Source organism: Aphis gossypii, unplaced genomic scaffold (assembly GCF_020184175.1).
Source record: "Aphis gossypii isolate Hap1 unplaced genomic scaffold, ASM2018417v2 Contig00275, whole genome shotgun sequence".
NCBI classification, from domain to species: domain Eukaryota; kingdom Metazoa; phylum Arthropoda; class Insecta; order Hemiptera; family Aphididae; genus Aphis; species Aphis gossypii.
In genome coordinates, this window is record NW_026083050.1 from 4,658 (window position 1) to 21,289 (window position 16,632).

Sequence of the window (16,632 nt, forward strand, 5' to 3'; positions counted from 1 at the left end):
TTTCACACAATGACAACAAATTTTCGTGCTTGGCTTTTTCTATAGGAAGTTTTTCACTATAAGCTTGTGTTGGTATACTTCGAGTCTGATGTCTGCCAACTCGCTTTTTATTTTTCAAATCCATTGTAATAAAATTACTTGATGTAAGGTTATATTTTATGTTTAAGATGAATGGTTTTTCAGAGGTGACCATTAACTCTTTGATTTGATTCCATTTAATCAGGCTTCCATTAACTGCAGTTTTCCAGTTGTAAGATTTGTCTTCAACAATTGGTTTAAAGTTTAAAAACTCTTCATTTGCAATTTCGGTTACCACGTATGGATTACCTGTAACTTTAGCGCACCTGATTAACGTCACCCATTGCAAAGGGGCATAAATCAATTTTCCCTTTTTTGACTTCTCTATGCAGGCATGCATACTATCTCCTTCGGTCTGGGTATGTCCTCTCTCCAGAAATCTATGGGTTATTTTTACTTTTAAAGAGAATGAAGCATACTCCCACATACTAAACATGAATCTATTCGGATTTTGCCCACCGCAATTGTCGGAGTAAAAAATAAATTCTGTTGTACCATATTTTTGTTTTAATGAAGTCATAAATTTTATCAAGCAAGTGGCAATTTCGTTTGCACTCCTTTTGGCCTCAGATTCATTCCACATGAAACAATACCCTAACTTTTTTCCTATGTCGTATACGGTTAGATTATATGTAGCAAACTTTCTTTTGTAATAAAACTGCTTGACTCTCCTTGTGGTACAGTTAAAACCTTTTGCAAATCATAAGATGCCACACACAATTTAGGATCAAGTATTCCACGTTCTTTATCTTCATTTTTAATTGTCCTAACTATATTTTTATTCATTAAATGCAGGTCATAACTTGTTTGCTGTGCAACTTTTTCTTCGGTTGTTGATAGCTTATACTTTTCACACTGATCACATAAATCACTCTTAGGTTTAAAGAAACTGATATTACTGTGATTATTAAAAATGTCATTATATTGTCTAAAAGTTGCATTTTTGGCATCTTCACAAACAATTTTTTCTGTCACCCATTCTTTATACAAACGATACATTTTGGAAATATTAAGATCTGAGTCCAAGTATTTTTTCATTGTGCGTTCCCTAGTATAATGTGATTCAACTAGTGGAAATGATGAGATATGGTCATTTATACATTCTTTTACTTCGTCACTCATTCTAGCAGGTCTGCTTGTGTGTTTACCTGTTCTATCAACCATAAAAGCTGGCGAATTTTTAAGTTTTAAGCTAACTGTTTGAACAACTTTTTCTGATATTGAAAATGTTCTTAAGAACATAGTTTTACACACTTGAATTTCTGTATTATTCTTTGGTATAGGTAAGAAATATTTTCTTGAGCATTGTCTTCTAGAATTTACAGATCCTACTTGCTTATTGCTTACTTTTACATATCTGGCTATGAAATCCCATTGCCTACTATGGTCTCCTAAAGCCCAGTAATCAGCAAACAATATTTTGCGGATCTCATCACTAACTTTGTCTACACATTTAAATCTACAACTCAAATTACATGGTGGTCCCATTTTTTTGGCTGATATTAGTTTGCCTGATCTATTTAAATGCTCTATACCTATGTTTAAATTTGTTTTTGCCTTTACATCTATCCATCCCCCTTCATTTCTTGTCCGTTTTCTTGTTAACTTCTCTTTTGGGGTTATATTTCTTTTTTTTGTTTTCTTCTGGGTTTGCACCTGAGAAAATGTAAAATAAATATTTTATAATATTACACATTTTTTAATAGATCAATAACAATAATAAATATCATTATTCATCACTATAATTTTATTTTAGAACAGAAATGTAAACAATAATTATTATGCACAAGTATTAAGTACTAAAATATAACATAAAACAGAAATGTAATTTACAATGATAATACAATATTTTCAATTTTACATTGATCAAGCTTTTGAATATTTTGTTTTATAATACAATAACTATTTACCTCTGTTTCCGCTGATAATAATGGTTCCTCAATATTTTGATATTCCAGGGGAATGTATTCAGGATCCTTGTCACTGTCATAGTTATCAATACTTTCATCATGACTTTCAAAAAAAATCTAGAGTTAAAAACATTACTAGTTTAATTTATATTTTAATAGGTAATAAACTATAAAAATGTTAAAATATAGGTAGATACTGAAGTTTAATTATTATCTTTTATAATTGTCAATTAGTAATATTAATGAAATAATTACAATCAATATAGACCTAATGAAAAGTGTAATGTATATTCAAGTTTGAAAATTATTTTTGTTTAACTAAAACTAAAAAAGTAATCCAAAATATTTACCTCTGTATTTTCATATAATGTTGAACTATTTTTATCATAATGTATTATGGGAGAACAGATAGCATTAGTTTGGCTCTCAGGTAGTACTTTAAAATCCTATAATAAGTTAAGAAAATATTTTTATTTAAGTATAACTGAAAAATGGATACAAAATATTTACCTCTTTTTCCACAAATTTATAATATTCATCATCGCTTGATATATTTCCATACACATAGGTATCTAAAATACTAGAAGTGGAAGATAAATCAGAATCACTCAGATTTAAAAGTTCATCCTAAAAAAATATAATAATATTATTATTTTTAATTTTGATAGCATAGTTTGCAATTATTTATTTAATAATAATATTTATTAGGTATATTTAAAACATTATTTCACACCAGAAGTCTAAAACTACAATATTATTATATTAACATATTCTATTTTAATAGTAATTTAATGTTTTGGAAAAAATATATAATTACTAATAGGTAAGTCATAGTTTTTATTTATATTCATTTTGATATTTTTTTTAATCTTTTAATTGTGTTCTTCTTGTATAATATTTTATCATTATGCCTTTTGCATGCAAATATCATTCTGCTGTTCAAATAGAAATTAATAACATTTTTCGTTAATTCATTCTGATGTTCCAGACAACCAACTTTGGAAGAAACTCCAGTAATGTTTACTTCATCCATAACTAGAATAATGAACACACGTTTTAAATAAGGAACATGAATTAAATTAATATTGGTACACTAAAATATGCTAACCATGTTCCAAAATATGTCTACTAATACTTTTGTTATTTATGAATTATGACATTTATAATAGCAGTCTACAATGAGTATATTATATTCATTAGACATTCTGATGGACTAAGTAAATGTCCTCAATTTCTCATGTTTATAAATTCTTGAACTTCTTCTTCAAGATGAGTTTGAACATCTGATGTTGAAATCAGAGAATTAAAACAATCATTGCAAGTTTTTGCCAATGAATGTTTTTTGGAATTTCGAGCAACATAACCAACAAAGTAGGTTAGAGCAAGTTTGTCTATATTTGTAATTTGATCTTCACAATATAAATGATCATTAAATATTTCAATATCACCATTGTCTAATATTTCATCCAATTTTTTTTCCAGGTGTAATTTATGTTGTCTATCTTCTTTTGATGAAATTTGAATGTTGACAAGAGAATTTAACATTTCTCCACCACTCACATTACTTCCTCGCGGTGGTTTTATTAGTGATTAACATGACAATAACCGATAAACTTGGATGAATTGTTTTGGATCTGGATTCTGATTGGAGCCACATGCTTGACGTAAACAGCCAAACAAATGCTAATGAAAAAGTAATTTTGCATATTTATTAGCATTCATTCAAACAAAATAAATGTTAAAACTATTCATACCTCTAATGCATCTTGATTAATTCCTTTAGTCATGAGGTAAGAATAATCGTTTACATTTATACATAAATATTCAACCAATTGTAATGTACTAGTTAATGACACTATCAATCCTTTTTCTGTTTGACTAGTAAATCGTAAATTTTGGTCTGGAATATCTGATTTCCACTTATTTAAAATAGTCAATAAAATCCACAATAATCTATGAAAAACAGAGTATAACAAACTGGTAAGTAGGTAATTACCATAATTTTTTTAAGAAAACATTTACTGTGTCATAATAATTATAATAAAAAATACCAATTATTAAATAAACATAAATATAAATAATGCAATTTATACTTTATTGCTGTGCGAGTTTATATTTGCTTGCAAGCCATATTTTTTAGTGTTTGACTTCATTATATCTACTAAATCATTTATTTTTCGAATAAAAGTAATTGTTGGACCACAATCTTTAAATTTATCATACCCTCGGTTCATAAGTTCTTGCATTTGTAGTAAGCCGACGGAGTCGTCTCACTATTTTCTTTTATTATTTTAACTTATCTACATGTTCTACAATGTCCTTCGCATTTAAATATTTTATTATCATACTCGTAGCGATACGCAATTAATTTTGATGACAATTCCAAGAATCAAAGCGTATGGGAAAAACACAGTCACAAACAACTTTTATTTAACGCTTTTGACAAACAAGCCATGCACATAAATCATAGATGCGCACGCCTTGGTTTAATAGCACAACAACAAGTCCGATCCAGAGTTAAGTACTTTGGGCGCAAAACCACTTTTGCAGCTTCAATGACAACATTCTATAACACACCTTTATGTCCATCTCCTAGTCTCTATCATGTACAACCAGGGGGTACAGAGAACCATATAAATACGGGTCTCTGTCCGTCTTATTTTTTAGAATTAGTTTCACATCTACATAGAGCTAGTCTCTGTCCAAACTTTAGATTAACTTTTTCTCGGGCAGCTACTTAACGTGCTGTCCTCAAATTCTTATACACTAGTTTTATGGTAACAAATTGTAACTTTAATTTTAATAAACTCTTGTATTAACATTGTGTCTTGTCTCACTTTGAAAAACCGTCATCTTTTCTCATCAACTTGATCCAACTGCAGATGTCAAGCACTCATTTATAAACGATAGTGAGAGATCACTACACATTGAATCCGCTACTGATTTACTAAAAAAACTATAAAATACGATATAATTATGCAATATGTCATAAATATAAATACTTTAGTATTATTTCATCTTACAACCATAGCCATTGACATTCATTTTTTGAGAATGCTGCGGATACAAATGATCTTTAGTTAATTTGTAACATAATTTGATGTGATTTCAATCATCATATTCTACTAAGTATTTCCAATGTTCAAATTTAACAATTCCGTCAGGACACTGTATCATAATATAAGTGATAGATTAATAAAATTATTTTATTTAATATTTTATGTAGATATCTGATACACTTATATTATATAAATATATTTAATACCTCAAACATTCTGTTTTTTATCACTCTGGTCCACATAGTTTTTATTAAGTGAGGGAAGTCCTATGTAAACCAAAGTTTTCTTGATGGTTCTATAATAGGATGCTGACAGCTGAAATTTGTATTGGTTACACCAAATGCATTCCACATACCTCTGTTCCATGGGCCACCATTAGTCACTATATTATGTACTTGGAACCATGAACGTATATACTTACTGTTAAGGACTGGCATCTGCTTTATCAGAGTGATTCGCTTATTGTCACCATTTCAATAATAATCCGCTAGGTTCGGTACTGTGCGTGCGCCCTACTGCCGCCAATGTTGAAGCGTAGACAGTACAGTAAATTAGTTATATAATTTAATATATTTTCACATATTATTAAAATAAAATAGGAGTAATTACTAATTATTATAATTAATAATAATTGAAATTCGGAAAGAGGTCCTAGGATAATGCAAGCATTTTAATAATATTATTCATGCTTTCATAAATCATAATATTGAATAGGTACCATGTTATTAACTATTAAAGTAAGTAATCTGATGCAGTTATTTGTTAATTTTAAGTAATTATGATTTACAATATTTATTAAAAATTTTCATTATAGGTAGGTTCACCAAAAGATATAGTATAACATGTTGCATTTATTATACATTGTACCTTTAAAAATTAAAAAATCAATTCTTTCTTTAAAATAAAAACATCAGTCTATTTTTTAGTACCTATTTAGCAAATATGCTGTACCTAATAATTAGTTGAATATGTAATTATTAATATCTAAATTAATTTATCGAGACCAGGATAAATATAAAATTAACTATTTTATTATTGTAGTCATGGTATATTAAAATGAAGGTACATATTAACAATCAGAAAATAAAACTAGTAGATGTATAAAAGAAAAACATTTCTATAAAAAACAAACTATTGTATTGAAGCATTAATTATTGTTTTTTTATTCAAAACTATAGGTAGGAACCAGAAATTAATTTTGTGAAATAAAATTAGAAAATATTGTTATCATTAGCATCTGATTTATTCGAAAAAGTTGTTAACCACACTGTCCACACTAACTTAAACTGCAGCATCACCAGAATATATCTAAATTTGTGTAAAAATAATTAATATAACATATTATTACATTTTAAATGTAGTGAAGTAAAAATGTAACAATAGGTAGGTAGGTACATATAAATTAATATAACATATTATTATTATGAATTTAGTGAAGTAAAAATAAAAATAATTGCACATCTTAAAGAGAAAATAAATGTATGTAGTGTATACTACGTCGAAGGTTAATAATGCCTAACTTAATGTAAACTTTGAAACTTTTTTTTTTATCATATTTTCTTTTTTGGTTTCAGCATTACATTTTTGAGAAAATTGCCGCATTTTCATATTAATATAATACCTAATGGCAAAAGCAATTATTTCTTCGCTATGCTGAAAACATGGAAAATATAGAATATTGTCTTCTAATAATTCAGTTAGTATTAATTCAAAAACATCTGCCATTAAACAATACTTTGTAAATAATTGTTCAATTTTACACACAAAATTAAAAAAATGTAAATTTGGATGAATAAGTCCACCTCTGGAAGTTAAGTTAGTTAGTAGTGCAACAGGTTCAACAGAATTCAAAATATGTGGTTGCTTAATTGCAGCTTGGCAAGTAGCACATTTGAAAAGACGTATAATTTGTTTACACAAATAACCAGTGACATAATATACAATGCAGTCTATTACAGGGGATAAACAATAATCATGATCGCTGACTTCCATAGCATCATGCAAACTCCAGTCTTCTTGTTCAATAGCAAAATCCAGTCTATCACTTATAATTTGTAATGATGATTTGTTTTTGTCACGACTATTATAAATTTTGTTTGATACTATCAAGTGTAATTAAGTTCTGGGAAGGATTATTATTTTCAACAGAACAATTTCCAGATCTGGGTGGTTTTAAGACACTGTAAACCGACAACAACTTATACAGTTGTAAAAAAGTTGGTGTTGCAGGGACGTGTGTGAAGTTGGGTGACTAAAGTTAGGTGACTATTTTTCGGACGACTAGTGATAAGAAACCCCGTATACTGTGTTGCGTTTAATTCAATTTCAGGCGTACAGTATTATTACATTAAAACCATAAGGTAGATGTCGCCTTATGTCATACAATAATTAATTGTTTTAAAAGTATATAAATAAAATTCCTTTACACGATATCTATACCGAATATATATTGTATTCATAACATATTTGAAATAATAATAATAACAATAATAGAAAGTTAGGTTATAAATTGCTCTAGTGTTGAGACTCAAGTCTAAAATGGTAAAATCGTTGTTCTCGACTCATTCTTTTCTATTCGTATATTATGCTTTCTAATAAATTAATATTGTTGTCTTTTTAGTTAATACTAGCTTATTAAAATTTTAAGAATACAATTTGTTAAAAATGAAATACATACTAGGTAAGTACATCAATCACGTTTTACGGAAGGACACAGGTATGTGTAATATACGGTAGTAGTATATGGCTTAACTACGTTTTTGACTGAACTAATTGTGAAGTTTGATTGTTTGGATATATGTATCAAATTATGAATACTTAATTAATGTAAAAACATAACTAATTTTTTAAGTATGAAACATAGTATCCAGTAAATGTTAGAATCTTTGAAGAAATGTTCATGTTTTGAATATTTCAACTCGCAAGCTGTTCCAAAATAAGTTGGATGACATCAGTTATCTATCAGGAATCATTACCCAAGAAACAAGTAAATATTAATACAATTAATACAATTTGCTCTTGAAGCATTTAATTCCTAATTGTATTTATTTTTCCAATTCATTTTCAGATGGCATGCAGTCAACACATCTATCGTTCTAATATTATGGCTCAAGAATGTTTTATTGAATCTATTAACAAACTCAGTTATTGTTGTATCCTTTACTTAAAATGAAAATTGTATAATGAGTAATTATGTACAAAAAAATAAATTATAAAATAAAGATTTATTTTAAATATGCGTTTATTTTCAGTGATACAATTTGTTAATGGTAATTATTTTTTGTTTTCAATTAATAATTATCATGTCTTTTAAATTTTTGTGGTTGTAAAATATTTTATTTGATTGTCCATGAATGCCGGTGTTGCATTGTCACAAGTTTAATGATGATTTATACAAGTGTAAAATATTGTATTCAATACCTTATATTAATAGTTTATTTTTAAATTAAAATCTATATATTTTTCAGGCGCATGTGATCAAGGTTTTTCTGTAAGTTTTCTACTCGGTTTTCCTCGTGATTTCATTTTATATTTTTATTTTTTCTGCGGTTATTCTCTAATAAACTACTGACTCTAAACATTTAATTGTTAGATATATACAATTTTATTCAATTTTTATTGTTTATTTTATATTGTGTTTTATTATTTACTTTATTATGTGTTTTAATAGTTTTTATTGTTAACAGTGTTTTTTTATTATTTTATATTTAATTAAATTTTTTTTGAATATTGTTTTATTTTTTGTTTTAGTTGTAGTTTTAGTTTTAGGTATAGCTGTCTAAAGAGTTTAGACTCTTGACAGTTAAAAGTGTCGACGAGTTACTGTTTCAGACACAAAACAGCCGACGAGTTACTGTTTCAGGCGTATAAAAGTGTCGACGAGTTACTGTTTCAGACACAAAACAGCCGACGAATTACTGTTTCAGGCGTATAAAAGTGTCGACGAGTTACTGTTTCAAACACAAAACCGCCGACGAGTTACTGTTTCAGGCGTATAAAAGTGTCGACGAGTTACTGTTTCAGACAAAAAACAGCCTACGAGTTACTGTTTCAGGCTTATAAAAGTGTCGACGAGTTACTGTTTCCGACACATAAGCTAAAAGATGAGTTTAAAAGATAAATTGCAAGAGATAGCTCATTATATTAAATCTGAGTATCCAGAATTAAATTTTGAGAATGTCTCGGTTTCAGATAGTTGTGTAAGTTATATCTGCACGATTATCTTCAAAAAAGATAATGATCGCAATTTAAAAAAATCATTAGTCAATGCTATTAAAAGAAAAAATTCATCTCTTCGTAAGTGTATTGAAACTATGAACTGTGATGATGTGGCTAATAAATCAGAAATGAATAGTAGTAAAATAATAAAGTGTATTGAGAATTGTAATTACACGGCCAACGATTTTATAAATTACAATTACAAAACTCTAAATGAGATATGTAGACACATTAAAGTTACTATAAATAATGCTAATAGACGTAAAGTGTACAGAGAAAACAAAAAGTACCTCAACTTGTCCTCTTGTCTACGAGTGGATAACACAGACATTACTGATTCAGATAGTTTTAGTTTTAATGAAAATTCTGGTAACGACAATGGTACTTTTGAAAACTGCATTTCATATTCTGATCACACAGAGCCTGAGCTTGTGCAAAAAGATAATGTTTCATCTGAACACACTATCGTATCCCCACAAAGTGATTTCAGTTTGATGATAAAGGATCCACTATTACCTAGTAGTACTCCAATACTACCAGAAAACATAGTGGATGAATCTGTATTTGTTACACCATGCAAAACAACAAAGGGAAAACATCATGTACCAAGCCCCCTCAGGAATGCTTTCTATAAGAAAACGCCTGTTAAGTCTGGTATTGTTTTACCTTTGAAAACAAAAAATTCAATTTCCAATTCAATGTGATAACCATGATTTTGTGTGTTATGAAGGATCTTTCAAGTTTTCATTTGAAGAATGGTCTCTTATGAATTACATTAATCCCAAAGGTGAAACCTGTTTGGATAAGACAAAATATCCTATTATGTTCAGAAAGCGCATAAGAACTGTGAACAATACATGCGTCGTTAATGCAAAAATGGTCAGATATTTTAAAAATCATTGCAATGTATACATGTATTGTAGCCATGAAGGGTGTAAGACTTTTAGGATTAAAGTCCAACTAACAAACGGTACGTTCGTGGCAAAGGTGTATAGTTCTAGTTTGAATTATCATCACAATCCTGATGACAATGGTCTTACAAACCACGTCAAAGGGTTTCAGCGAGACTTCAACAAGGAAGCGCTTAAAAAAACTAAAGCGTTTTCCTTTAGGTCAGACAATGTTGATATGGCATTACCCACCCAGTTGAATTGTGGCAATTTGCAAAATATTAAATCAGATGATGTAATCAGAAAAATCAGATCAGAGGCGTTGTTAATGTCCCTTTACCTAGAAACTCTAGTGTCACGTGTCCCGTTGTTGAAATGATTAGTTCAGCACACGACATAGTTGCGATTTCACAATGGTTGACCGCTTTTAAAGCATTTGTTTTGAAACACAAACTGACTTGGCCTGTATTCACAAATATAGTGACAGATTTCAGTTATGCACAAATGAATGCCTTGAGCATTGGATGGAATGGTTTTACTTCCATATTTGATTACCTTAACTGGTGTTACAGAGTATTGGTTGAAAACAATGTAGGGACTAATGTCACAATCATAAACATCTGTGCGAATCATTACACAAAAATCTTAGTAAACCATGTCTATACATATTTTCAATCGGAGACAAACAGTTGTAAGACTGTAGACAAAATGAAAAGAAATGATGTTATTGATTGGATATGTTTACTGTTTAATGCAGAGAGTTTGGAAGATGTTGAAAATTGGTTCAAAATATTTTCAGTAATATTATTGTCTCCATATAGAACAGTAGAAACCAAATACGCTATTAGTACGATGAAAGACAAGTTGTAATGTCAACCATCAATTGTCGAATGAATCGAACAACGAAGGCGAAGATTACTCACAATAAATAAATAAATTTCTATGTGAATCAGATACAAGTAATTCCATGATGTACTGTAGATTTCAGTCGAACAAAGAACATGTTAAATTTAGGCTTTTAGATTGTTCCATAAATATAGAAAATATAAGTAATGAATATTACGATGAATCATATTTACACCAATTTATACTCAAGTGTGTACCTTTCTTAGCACTTTGGACACCAATTATGAATAATAAAATCAACAATGGTATTGAAACCCGCCAGAGTAATGCCACCGTTGAATCTTGGTTTAAAACAGTAAAAATTGACATACTTGAAGGCGATCGAAGGTTAAAAAGCGGTCGGTTTTTAAGACTTATGAGAGGGCGTGTGATGAATGTGCACAAACAAATAAAGTACAATATTAGAAAAAAAACTTGTACGCGTGCACTTGATTTTGACAGTAAGGCTAAAATCTCAGAAGTGTCTAATCATAACCATTTAGACGCAACAGAAAGTTGGGGAAAAAAAGAAAAACAACATACCAAGTACCGTACCTTCAAAGCCCTATCGTTAAAAATTCCAAAGTCTTCGACCACTATAGCAGATGAAAATAACATTTTGCCCAAAGTGGTTGATAGTATTGAAAACGTTGTGGTCATAAAATGTGACAATGAGACTAGGCTAACTGTAGATGAGTCTTGTAATAATGCTCTGATTGAACACGATTTAAGTAAACAATATGATGATAATTGTTTAATGAAATCGGTTTCGACACCAGGAAGTCATAAATCTCCTTTTCGTAAAACAGTGCCATCAAAAGATTTTTACCAAAATATGCTCCCCAGAGATTTGAAATATTACAAACCAATTAAAATGCCAAAGAATAAAGATTATTTGGTCGGAAAATATAGTTACATATCTAGTAATCAAAATCAAGACATTCTAACTGACCTTTACTTCTTAGATTTTGATTCATTGTCTAGAGAAAATTGGTTGTGTAACTTTGTTATTGATATTTGTTTGTTATCTTATGCTTTTAAGTTACGTTTAAGAAACACACACATTTTATCATGTAATATGGTGACTCAGCTAATGGGAAAAAGAGAAATAGGCGAAGAGTATGACAAAATTACTTTCACACAAAACAGTATGGTTATCCTACCGTGGTTAGTGAATAACAATTCTCACTGGATTGTAGTTTTTATAAATTTCAAAACCAGACAGTGTTACATTATGGATCCAAGTAATCCATATGACATCGACAGTCGAACATCAAAACTTCGTTTCAAAAAGGTACTTGAAACATTGCAATCAAATGTTGTATACGGTGACGACAGACAATGTCCACCGTTAACACTAATTGCATGCCCTTTAGAAAACATTCCGATACAAAAAGATACATTTAATTGTGGAGTTTATATTATATATTATGCATTTACAATTATGGACAGTTCTAAGTTTAGTTTAGAGTTTGATCCTAACATTCACAGAGAAAATTTAAAGACCTATCTCTTGGAAAATTCTGAAGACATGACAAACATATGCCTATACTGTAACTGTCACTCCGATAAACACCGTTGTCACCAGGAAGATGAATGTGTGGAATGGGTATCGTGTTCTGTGTGTTGTCGTTGGATAGCGATAAATTGCATTCCTGAAAAAGACAGAACTGTTAATTACGATACTAATGATTTCTTCTGTTTATTGTGTCAGAAATGATGTAATTAAAATATACAGCAATAATTAGACTATAGAGTTAAAGCACTAATTTTTATAAAAGAAATAAACTGCAATATACCAACTTATTCTCTGTTATTGTGCATTCATTTTATTTGGAACAAAAATCATTAAAATTAATATTTATCAGGTTGTTAGTTTCAAATTTTTATTTGTTAACCATTCATACAACAGCTGCTATTAAATTAAAATACATTACAATTACAAATTTTTATGTTGCCAATATTTTTGAATAATTATAGGTATCTGCTCATTTACTGATATAGGTACCTTCAAATTCTTAAACTAGAGGTCCGCCTGTTTTTTTATAACTTTAAGTACCTAATCAAAATTACACTTTAAATAATATCTTGCAAATATACTGTGCTTAAGATATTGTAATTTTTTATCTACCGAATAACAATCACAAATTCATGAATAATGATTAAAAAATTTTTATTACCAATAAATTAAAAGTTTGTTAAAAATATTTCAATGCACCAATTGTTTTCACTCTGACCTACAACATAGCAAATTTGCGCACAGCAGGTTTAGTTTTGTAATGTTAGCTTTAAGATTAGATAGAATTGACATAGAATCAAACTTGAAAGATATAATATTTTATAAGGAACCTTATTACGGGTAGATATTTATTTATATTTTATTTTTAAATTGAGTTATGGGTGTTTAAAGTTTGTAGGTATTTATGTTTAACATAATTATTAATTTATCATTATACAAATGGCTGAACCCTTTGTACACAAATATATGTACTATAATATAACTATATAACATGTACTAAGTCATATCTCTAAGAGTGGGCATCAACTAGGTAGTTAAAATGTTTCAATAAAGAAAAAAGTTAATTTTTTTTAAAACTAATTTAATCTTTTAATTATTTATTATTATTTATTATTATATAATTTATTATTTATATAATGTATTATGTAGTAACTATTAACTTTTGCCTAGAACAATCTAGAAAAATTAAAAGAAAAACGAGTAAGAAATTGTCTTTTAAGTTAAAACGTTTATTGGCTGAAATAAAAATATAAAACAAAACAATGTAATAACGAATTTTATACAATACATAGACATTGATATGGGTCGTTGAATACTTACTCCTTAATTGTTTCTGTAGCATCTGTAACAAATGTTTATCATTAATTTTCATTTATTAATTTAATTTAATTTAATTTTTAAATTTTTCTTACCATCTTCCTGGCCGCCATCCATAGTGCCAGCAGCAGCCTCAGCAGCTGCAGCTTCAGCAGCAGCAGCAGCCTCGGCCTCAAGCCATTTGGCTTTGGCTACTGCTGCCGCTGCCACTGCCGCTGCCGCCTTTGCAGCTGCTTCTGCTGCTGCGGCCACTGCTCCTTTGGCCGCGGGGGCGGGGGGGGGGGTTGATGCTGCTGACTGCGCTTTAAAGCGCAGTCAGCAGCATAATGGCCCCTATTTAAACATATGTTGCACTCTATAAAATCAAAGGCATTACAATTATAACAAATCCGTGCAAAAATATTATTAAAACAATTTTTCATTTTTATAAATTACTTTTGTACAATTATATAAGAAAATTAATCCCCATGTTAAGTTAGATCAAAATTATCAATATTACCATAAATTAATATAAACTAATGTAAATTCTAGAAAACTGTGGATATTAACATTTTTAAATGGGTCAGTAAATTATGATTAATTTTTGTCCACCAGATAATAATAGCCAAATGCCTATGAACAAAATCAATATTTTTGTAAAAGTAAAACAAATTTAATGTAATCAAATCCATAGGTACCAAATGTAGATGAACTGAATAATTTTTAAACACAATTAAAATTTCCTATAGTGGTCTCAATCAACCGTTATTAATTATTAATTGAACCTACGAAAATATTTCAAATCTATTGTAAATAATAAAATAAGAAATAGATAATTTATAGTACTGATCAAGATCAAAAAAACTATAAATCTAAATTTAGAATAATTAAAATAGAAAAATCAAATTGAAATTCAACGTACAACAACGAACAAGAAAAACCCTGTTATTGAAAATCTAATAATATTATAGTATTACATATTTAGTTAATATTTTTAAGTTTAATTTGATTTTTTTGTTCGTAAGTTAAAGTATTAAAACCACTAGTTAATAATACATCTATTATATTGTCTTTTTGCATTTTTTAAATAATTAGAAATATAACAAATATCAAATAGAAGATAGTATAAAACCCTGTAGTAAACGTGTTATAGTTATTAAATCATAAAAATGCATTAAATTATGACAGCGACTAAGAACGGCGCGCGGTACGGCAATTATTGTCGTGAACCCAGTCTCAATAGAGTCTATAATACGCAGCTTATTCTCCCTGCCCCCTCCGGCCCTCCATCAAACCGGCCGTACCATTTTACATGTTATGATTGAAACTGTCGGGCGGCAGTTTCACTGTAACGGCGACCGTCACCGTCATCGATAAAAACTAAAATAGCATTTCTATTAAAATAACTATTTAAAGGTTTTAGACTTGGTTGCTTTCAATTTATAATAATAAACAAAGAAAACGATATAAATTATATAATATTATATTTTCAATTCGAATAAAAATATTTTTATGCATTATTATTTTAATTAATTATTATTTACAAGTAACTGGGTTTTTTTAAGGGGGAGACTCAGTCTCAAAGTCTCCCCTGACGAGCCGCCCCTGATCCCCACCCCGGGAATGTCAGAAACCTACAGGTGCATAAATGGAAATTCTACCCAAACATAACATTGACGTACTTAAATAATTATAAAAACAAAATTAGTAGGCAACTTTAAAGTTTACTTACTGCTCCTTTTAACTTTTTTGCCGCCACGGCCACCACCGCCGCCACGGCCACCACGGCCACCACCGCCGCCACGGCCACCACCGCCGCCACGGCCACCACCGCCGCCACGGCCGCCACGGTCACCACGGCCGCCACGGCCGCTCACCTCATAAAAATAGTTGTATATATTGGTTGCCATATTCTAATCATCAATGAAGATAAAATTAACAACAATAACAATAACAAAAATAAAATTAACTTAGGTATTATAAAATAAAAATGTGAAAACTAATAAAATAAACATTCACAATAATTAAATAGTCATAAATAATTACGTAAAATATAAATAATCATACATATTATAAACTCATATAACTCATAAAAAATCATTGTAAAAATAACAAAAGGTAATATACGGGTTCTTAGTTTTTAAAAAACCATGACATAATTAAATAATAAACTCAAAAAACACCATTTATTAATAGAAAACCATAGTTGCAACTTGAAAAAAATTTAATTTCAAGTACACTAAGTATTAGAAAACGATATACAGTGGAGTCTCGATAACTCGAATTTCAAGGGAGGCAAAAATTAATTTGACATGTATTTTTTGAGTTACAAATATCGCATTGAGTTCATACGAATTCCATAGGGATGAAAACAAATTCGAGTTATCAAGGTTTTCAATTTATCGAGACTCGACTGTATTCAAGAATATGTGTATATTATTTATGTACATATTATTATGTAAATAATATTATTAATAATCTATTCAATTAATAAGGTAGCATACCTATAATATACATACATCAATTAAAAATTGTATACTCACGATTTAAAATTAATGGTATATATTTGACTGCTGATCAATGAATGACCGCACCTCAGTATAATATTATGTAGCACAATTTTATTTTCCCTCCTACCACAGGATCGCTGTCGAAAGCGTCCGTCATCGGGGAAATCCCAAAATATCGACGAATAGAAAAATAGGGATTAGAGACTTATTTTTGTGTTTCATTTTAAATAGTATTACTAATATCATTGATTAAAATTTGGTCATATA

At 29.2% G+C, this 16,632-nt stretch overlaps 1 long non-coding RNA gene and 1 pseudogene across 1 annotated transcript; one reads left to right on the plus strand and one right to left on the minus strand.

Moving 5' to 3' along the window:
* Positions 1–6,562: 6,562 nt before the first annotated feature.
* LOC126553586 (uncharacterized) lies at positions 6,563–7,506 on the minus strand (annotated as a pseudogene).
* A 226-nt stretch (positions 7,507–7,732) lies between these two features.
* Positions 7,733–8,772, plus strand: LOC126553585 (uncharacterized). Its single transcript, XR_007606564.1, has 3 exons — positions 7,733–8,033; positions 8,115–8,241; positions 8,515–8,772. It is a non-coding gene; the product is annotated as an uncharacterized LOC126553585 (long non-coding RNA).
* Positions 8,773–16,632: the final 7,860 nt, after the last annotated feature.